The following is a 7,869-nucleotide window of genomic DNA, read 5'->3' on the forward strand; positions in this document are numbered from 1 at the left end:
TAGTTTCCGCGCGCCCAGTCGGTACTGATGTCAACGCTGATGATTTCCTTCTTGCTTGTTCTTGCACAGGCCTGCGCAGGAATTAATATCGGGAGTCTGTAAAAACAGATGAGATTGAAGCTCAGAAACGTAGCCAGCTGCGCTGCCACTGCTGCCAAGGAACGGTGCGTGTGCCGGACAGTTCCTTTTACGCACTTCAACGGTCGTCGCGCCTCCAATGTCCCACTGCGCAGGATCGAAGCTGGTTTCCGCACGCCCATTCGGTACTGAAGTCAACGCTGATGATTTCCTTCTTGCTTGCTCTGTCCCAGGCTTGCGCAGGAATAAAAATCGGGATTTTGTAAACACAGATTAGATGGAAGCTCAGAAACGTAGCCGGCTGCGCTGCCACTGCTGCCAAGGAACGGTTCGTGTTCCGGACAGTTCCTTTTACGCACATCAACGTTCCTGGCGCCTCCAAAGTCCCACTGCGCCGGAGAGAAGCTAGTTTCGGCACGCCCAGTCGGTTCTGACGTCAACGCTGACGATTTCCTTATTGCTTCTTCTGGCACAGGCTTGAGCAGCAATAGATATCGGGATTCTGTAAAAACAGATGAGATGGAAGCTCAGACACGTAGCCAGAAGCGCTACCACTGCTGCCAAGGAACGGTTCGTGTTCCGGACAGTTCCTTTTACGCACTTCAATGTTCCCGGCTCCTCCAAAGTCCCACTGCGCCGGAGCGAAACTAGTTTCCGCACGCCCAGTCGGTACTGACGTCAACGCTGATGATTTCCTTCTTGCTTGTTCTGGCACTGGCCTGCGCAGGAATGAATATCGGGAGTCTGTAAAAACAGATGAGAAGGAAACTCAGAAACGTAGCCAGCTGCGCTGCCACTGCTGCCAAGGAACGGTTCGTGTTCCGGACAGTTCCTTTTATGCACTTCAACGTTTCTGGCGCCTCCAAAGTCCCACTGCGCCGTAGCGAAGCTAGTTTCCGCGCGCCCAGTCGGTACTGATGTCAACGCTGATGATTTCCTTCTTGCTTGTTCTTGCACAGGCCTGCGCAGGAATTAATATCGGGAGTCTGTAAAAACAGATGAGATTGAAGCTCAGAAACGTAGCCAGCTGCGCTGCCACTGCTGCCAAGGAACGGTGCGTGTGCCGGACAGTTCCTTTTACGCACTTCAACGGTCGTCGCGCCTCCAATGTCCCACTGCGCAGGATCGAAGCTGGTTTCCGCACGCCCATTCGGTACTGAAGTCAACGCTGATGATTTCCTTCTTGCTTGCTCTGTCCCAGGCTTGCGCAGGAATAAAAATCGGGATTTTGTAAACACAGATTAGATGGAAGCTCAGAAACGTAGCCGGCTGCGCTGCCACTGCTGCCAAGGAACGGTTCGTGTTCCGGACAGTTCCTTTTACGCACTTCAACGTTCCTGGCGCCTCCAAAGTCCCACTGCGCCGGAGAGAAGCTAGTTTCCGCACGCCCAGTCGGTACTGACGTCAACGCTGATGATTTCCTTCTTGCTTGTTCTGGCACTGGCCAGCGCAGGAATGAATATCGGCGGTCTGTAAAAACAGATGATAAGGAAGCTCAGAAACGTATTCAGCTGCGCTGCCACTGCTGGCAAGAAACGGTTCGTGTTCCGGACAGTTCTTTTTACGCACTTCAACGTTCCTGGCGCCTTCAAAGTCCCACTGCGCCGGAGCGAAGCTAGCTTCCGCACGCCCAGTCGGTACTGACGTAATGCTGATGATTTCCTTCTTGCATGCTCTGGCACAGGCTTGGGCAGGAATAAATACCGGGATTCTGTAAAAACACATGAGATGGAAGCTCAGAAACGTAGCCAGCTGTGCTGCCACTGCTGCCAAGGAACGGTTCTTTTCCGGACAGTTCCTTTTACGCACTTCAACGTTCATGGCGCCTAAAAAGTCCCACTGCGCCGAAGCGAAGCTAGTTTCCGCACGCCCAGTCGGTACTGACGTCAACGCTGGTGATTTCCTTCTTGCTTGCTCTGGCACAGGCTTGCGCAGCAATAAATATCGGGATTCTGTAAAAACAGATGAGATGGAAGCTCAGACACGTAGCCAGAAGCGCTACCACTGCTGCCAAGGAACGGTGCGTGTTCCGGACAGTTCCTTTTACGCACTTCAACGTTCCTGGCGCCTCCAAAGTCCCACTGCGCCGGAGAGAAGCTAGGTTCCGCACGCCCAGTCGGTACTGACGTCAACGTTGATGATTTCCTTTTTGCTTGTTCTGGCACTTGCCTGCGCAGGAATGAATATCGGGAGTCTGTAAAAACAGGTGAGATGGAAGCTCAGAAACGTAGCCAGCTGCGCTGCCACTGCTGCCAAGGAACGGTTCGTGTTCCGGACAGTTCCTTTTACGCACTTTAACGTTCCTGGAGCCTCCAAAGTCCCACTGGGCTGGAGAGAAGCTAGTTTCCGCACGCCCAGTCGGTACTGACGTCAACGCTGATGATTTCTTTCTTGCTTGCTCTGTCACACGCTTGCGCAGGAATAAAAATCGGGATTCTGTAAAAAGAGATTAGATGGAAGCTCAGAAACGTAGCCGGCTGCGCTGCCACTGCTGCCAATGAACGGTTCGTATTCCGGACAGATCCTTTTAAGCACTTCAACGTTCCTGGCGCCTCCAAAACCCCACTGCGCCGGAGCGACGCTAGTTTCCGCACGCCCAGTCGGTACTAACGTAATGCTGATGATTTCCTTCTTGCTTGCTCTGGCACAGTCTTGCGCAGGAAAAAATATCGGGATTATGGAAAACAGATGAGATGGAAGCTCAGAAACGTAGCCAGCTGCGTAGCCACTGCTGCCAACGAACGGTTCGTGTTCCGGACAGTTCCTTTTACGCAATTCAACGTTCATGGCGCCTCCAAAGTCCCACTGCGCCGGAGAAGCTAGTTTCCGCACGCCCAGTCAGTACTGACGTCAACGCTGATGATTTCCTTCTTGCTTATTCTGGCACAGGCCTGCGCAGGAATGATTATCAGGGGTTTGTAAAAACAGATGAGATGTAAGCTCAGAAACGTAGCCAGCTGCGCTGCCACTGCTGCCAAGGAACGGTTCGTGTCCCGGACAGTTCCTTTTACGCACTTCAACGTTCCTGGCGCCTCCAAAGTCCCACTGCGCAGGATCGAAGCTAGTTTCCGCACGCCCATTCGGTACTGACATCAACGCTGATGATTTCCTTCTTGCTTGTTCTCGCTCAGGCCTGCGCAGGGATGAATATCGGGATTCTGTAAAAACAGATGAGATGGAAGCTCAGACACGTAGCCAGCTGCGCTGCCTCTGCTGCCAAGGAACGGTTCGTGTTCCGGACATTTGTTTTTGCGCACTTCAACGTTCCTGGCGCCTCCAAAGTCCCACTGCGCCCGAGAGAAGCTAGTTTCCGCACGCCCAGTCGGTACTGACGTCAACGCTGATGATTTCCTTCTTGCTTGTTCTGGCACTGGCCTGCGCAGGAATGAATATCGGGAGTCTGTAAAAACAGATGAGAAGGAAGCTCAGAAACGTAGCCAGCTGCGCTGCCACTGCTGCCAAGGAACGGTTCGTGTTCCGGACAGTTCCTTTTATGCACTTCAACGTTCCTGGCGCCTCCAAAGTCCCACTGCGCCGGAGGGAAGCTAGTTTCGGCACGCCCAGTCGGTACTGACGTCAACGCTGACGATTTCCTTATTGCTTCTTCTGGCACAGGCTTGCGCAGCAATAAATATCGAGATTCTGTAAAAACAGATGAGATGGAAGCTCAGAAACGTATTCAGCTGCGCTGCCACTGCTGGCAAGAAACGGTTCGTGTTCCGCACAGTTCCTTTTACGCACTTCAACTTTCCTGGCGCCTCCAAAGTCCCACTGCGCCGGAGCGAAGCTACCTTCCGCACGCCCAGTCGGTACTGACGTAATGCTGATGATTTCCTTCTTGCTTGCTCTGGCACTGGCCTGCGCAGGAATGAATATCGGGAGTCTGTAAAAACAGATCAGATGGAAGCTCAGACACGTAGCCAGCTGCGCTGCCGCTGCTGCCAAGGAACGGTGCGTGTGCCGGACAGTTCATTTTACGCACTTCAACGGTGGTCGCGTCTCCAAAGTCCCACTGCGCCGGATCGAAGCTAGTTTCCGCACGCCCAGTCGGTATTGACGTCAACGCTGAAGATTTCATTCTTGCTTGCTCTGGCACAGGCTTGCGCAGGAATAAATAACGGGATTCTGTAAAAACAGATGAGATGGAAGCTTAGAAACGTAGCCAGCTGCGCTGCCACAGCTGCCAAGGAACGGTGCGTGTGCCGGAGAGTTCCTTTTACGCACTTCAATGTTCCCGGCTCCTCCAAATTGCCACTGCGCCGGAGCGAAACTAGATTCCGCACGCCCAGTCTGTACTGACGTCAACGCTGATGATTTCCTTCTTGCTTGTTCTTGCACAGGCCTGCGCATTAATTAATATCGGGAGTCTGTAAAAACAGATGAGATGGAAGCTCAGAAACGTAGCCAGCTGCGCTGCCACTGCTGCCAAGGAACGGTGCGTGTGCCGGACAGTTCCTTTTACGCACTTCAACGGTCGTCGCGCCTCCAAAGTCCAAACTGCGCCGTAGCGAAGCTAGTTTCCGCGCGCCCAGTCGGTACTGACGTCAACGCTGATGATTTCCTTCTTGCTTGTTCTTGCACAGGCCTGCGCAGGAATTAATATCGGGAGTCTGTAAAAACTGATGAGATGGAAGCTCAGAAACGTAGCCAGCTGCGCTGCCACTGCTGCCAAGGAACGGTGCGTGTGCCGGACAGATCCTTTTACGCACTGCAACGGTCGCCGCGCCTCCAAAGTCCAAACTGCGCCGTAGCGAAGCTAGTTTCCGCGCGCCCAGTCGGTACTGACGTCAACGCTGAAGATTTCCTTCTTGCTTGTTCTGGCACTGGCCTGCGCAGGAATGAATATCGGGAGTCTGTAAAAACAGATGAGAAGGATGCTCAGAAACGTAGCCAGCTGCGCTGCCACGGCTGCCAAGGAACGGTTCGTGTTCCGGACAGTTCCTTTTACGCACATCAACGTTCCTGGCGCCTCCAAAGTCCCACTGCGCCGGAGAGAAGCTAGTTTCGGCACGCCCAGTCGGTTCTGACGTCAACGCTGACGATTTCCTTATTGCTTCTTCTGGCACAGGCTTGAGCAGCAATAGATATCGGGATTCTGTAAAAACAGATGAGATGGAAGCTCAGACACGTAGCCAGAAGCGCTACCACTGCTGCCAAGGAACGGTTCGTGTTCCGGACAGTTCCTTTTACGCACTTCAATGTTCCCGGCTCCTCCAAAGTCCCACTGCGCCGGAGCGAAACTAGTTTCCGCACGCCCAGTCGGTACTGACGTCAACGCTGATGATTTCCTTCTTGCTTGTTCTGGCACTGGCCTGCGCAGGAATGAATATCGGGAGTCTGTAAAAACAGATGAGAAGGAAACTCAGAAACGTAGCCAGCTGCGCTGCCACTGCTGCCAAGGAACGGTTCGTGTTCCGGACAGTTCCTTTTATGCACTTCAACGTTTCTGGCGCCTCCAAAGTCCCACTGCGCCGTAGCGAAGCTAGTTTCCGCGCGCCCAGTCGGTACTGATGTCAACGCTGATGATTTCCTTCTTGCTTGTTCTTGCACAGGCCTGCGCAGGAATTAATATCGGGAGTCTGTAAAAACAGATGAGATTGAAGCTCAGAAACGTAGCCAGCTGCGCTGCCACTGCTGCCAAGGAACGGTGCGTGTGCCGGACAGTTCCTTTTACGCACTTCAACGGTCGTCGCGCCTCCAATGTCCCACTGCGCAGGATCGAAGCTGGTTTCCGCAAGCCCATTCGGTACTGAAGTCAACGCTGATGATTTCCTTCTTGCTTGCTCTGTCCCAGGCTTGCGCAGGAATAAAAATCGGGATTTTGTAAACACAGATTAGATGGAAGCTCAGAAACGTAGCCGGCTGCGCTGCCACTGCTGCCAAGGAACGGTTCGTGTTCCGGACAGTTCCTTTTACGCACTTCAACGTTCCTGGCGCCTCCAAAGTCCCACTGCGCCGGAGAGAAGCTAGTTTCCGCACGCCCAGTCGGTACTGACGTCAACGCTGATGATTTCCTTCTTGCTTGTTCTGGCACTGGCCAGCGCAGGAATGAATATCGGCAGTCTGTAAAAACAGATGATAAGGAAGCTCAGAAACGTATTCAGCTGCGCTGCCACTGCTGGCAAGAAACGGTTCGTGTTCCGGACAGTTCCTTTTACGCACTTCAACGTTCCTGGCGCCTTCAAAGTCCCACTGCGCCGGAGCGAAGCTAGCTTCCGCACGCCCAGTCGGTACTGACGTAATGCTGATGATTTCCTTCTTGCATGCTCTGGCACAGGCTTGGGCAGGAATAAATACCGGGATTCTGTAAAAACACATGAGATGGAAGCTCAGAAACGTAGCCAGCTGTGCTGCCACTGCTGCCAAGGAACGGTTCTTTTCCGGACAGTTCCTTTTACGCACTTCAACGTTCATGGCGCCTAAAAAGTCCCACTGCGCCGAAGCGAAGCTAGTTTCCGCACGCCCAGTCGGTACTGACGTCAACGCTGGTGATTTCCTTCTTGCTTGCTCTGGCACAGGCTTGCGCAGCAATAAATATCGGGATTCTGTAAAAACAGATGAGATGGAAGCTCAGACACGTAGCCAGAAGCGCTACCACTGCTGCCAAGGAACGGTGCGTGTTCCGGACAGTTCCTTTTACGCACTTCAACGTTCCTGGCGCCTCCAAAGTCCCACTGCGCCGGAGAGAAGCTAGGTTCCGCACGCCCAGTCGGTACTGACGTCAACGTTGATGATTTCCTTTTTGCTTGTTCTGGCACTTGCCTGCGCAGGAATGAATATCGGGAGTCTGTAAAAACAGGTGAGATGGAAGCTCAGAAACGTAGCCAGCTGCGCTGCCACTGCTGCCAAGGAACGGTTCGTGTTCCGGACAGTTCCTTTTACGCACTTTAACGTTCCTGGAGCCTCCAAAGTCCCACTGGGCTGGAGAGAAGCTAGTTTCCGCACGCCCAGTCGGTACTGACGTCAACGCTGATGATTTCTTTCTTGCTTGCTCTGTCACACGCTTGCGCAGGAATAAAAATCGGGATTCTGTAAAAAGAGATTAGATGGAAGCTCAGAAACGTAGCCGGCTGCGCTGCCACTGCTGCCAATGAACGGTTCGTATTCCGGACAGATCCTTTTAAGCACTTCAACGTTCCTGGCGCCTCCAAAACCCCACTGCGCCGGAGCGACGCTAGTTTCCGCACGCCCAGTCGGTACTAACGTAATGCTGATGATTTCCTTCTTGCTTGCTCTGGCACAGTCTTGCGCAGGAAAAAATATCGGGATTATGGAAAACAGATGAGATGGAAGCTCAGAAACGTAGCCAGCTGCGTAGCCACTGCTGCCAACGAACGGTTCGTGTTCCGGACAGTTCCTTTTACGCACTTCAACGTTCATGGCGCCTCCAAAGTCCCACTGCGCCGGAGAAGCTAGTTTCCGCACGCCCAGTCAGTACTGACGTCAACGCTGATGATTTCCTTCTTGCTTATTCTGGCACAGGCCTGCGCAGGAATGATTATCAGGGGTTTGTAAAAACAGATGAGATGTAAGCTCAGAAACGTAGCCAGCTGCGCTGCCACTGCTGCCAAGGAACGGTTCGTGTCCCGGACAGTTCCTTTTACGCACTTCAACGTTCCTGGCGCCTCCAAAGTCCCACTGCGCAGGATCGAAGCTAGTTTCCGCACGCCCATTCGGTACTGACATCAACGCTGATGATTTCCTTCTTGCTTGTTCTCGCTCAGGCCTGCGCAGGGATGAATATCGGGATTCTGTAAAAACAGATGAGATGGAAGCTCAGACACGTAGCCA

The sequence above is a fragment of the Amblyomma americanum genome, chromosome 1, assembly GCF_052857255.1.
Source record: "Amblyomma americanum isolate KBUSLIRL-KWMA chromosome 1, ASM5285725v1, whole genome shotgun sequence".
NCBI lineage: Eukaryota > Metazoa > Arthropoda > Arachnida > Ixodida > Ixodidae > Amblyomma > Amblyomma americanum.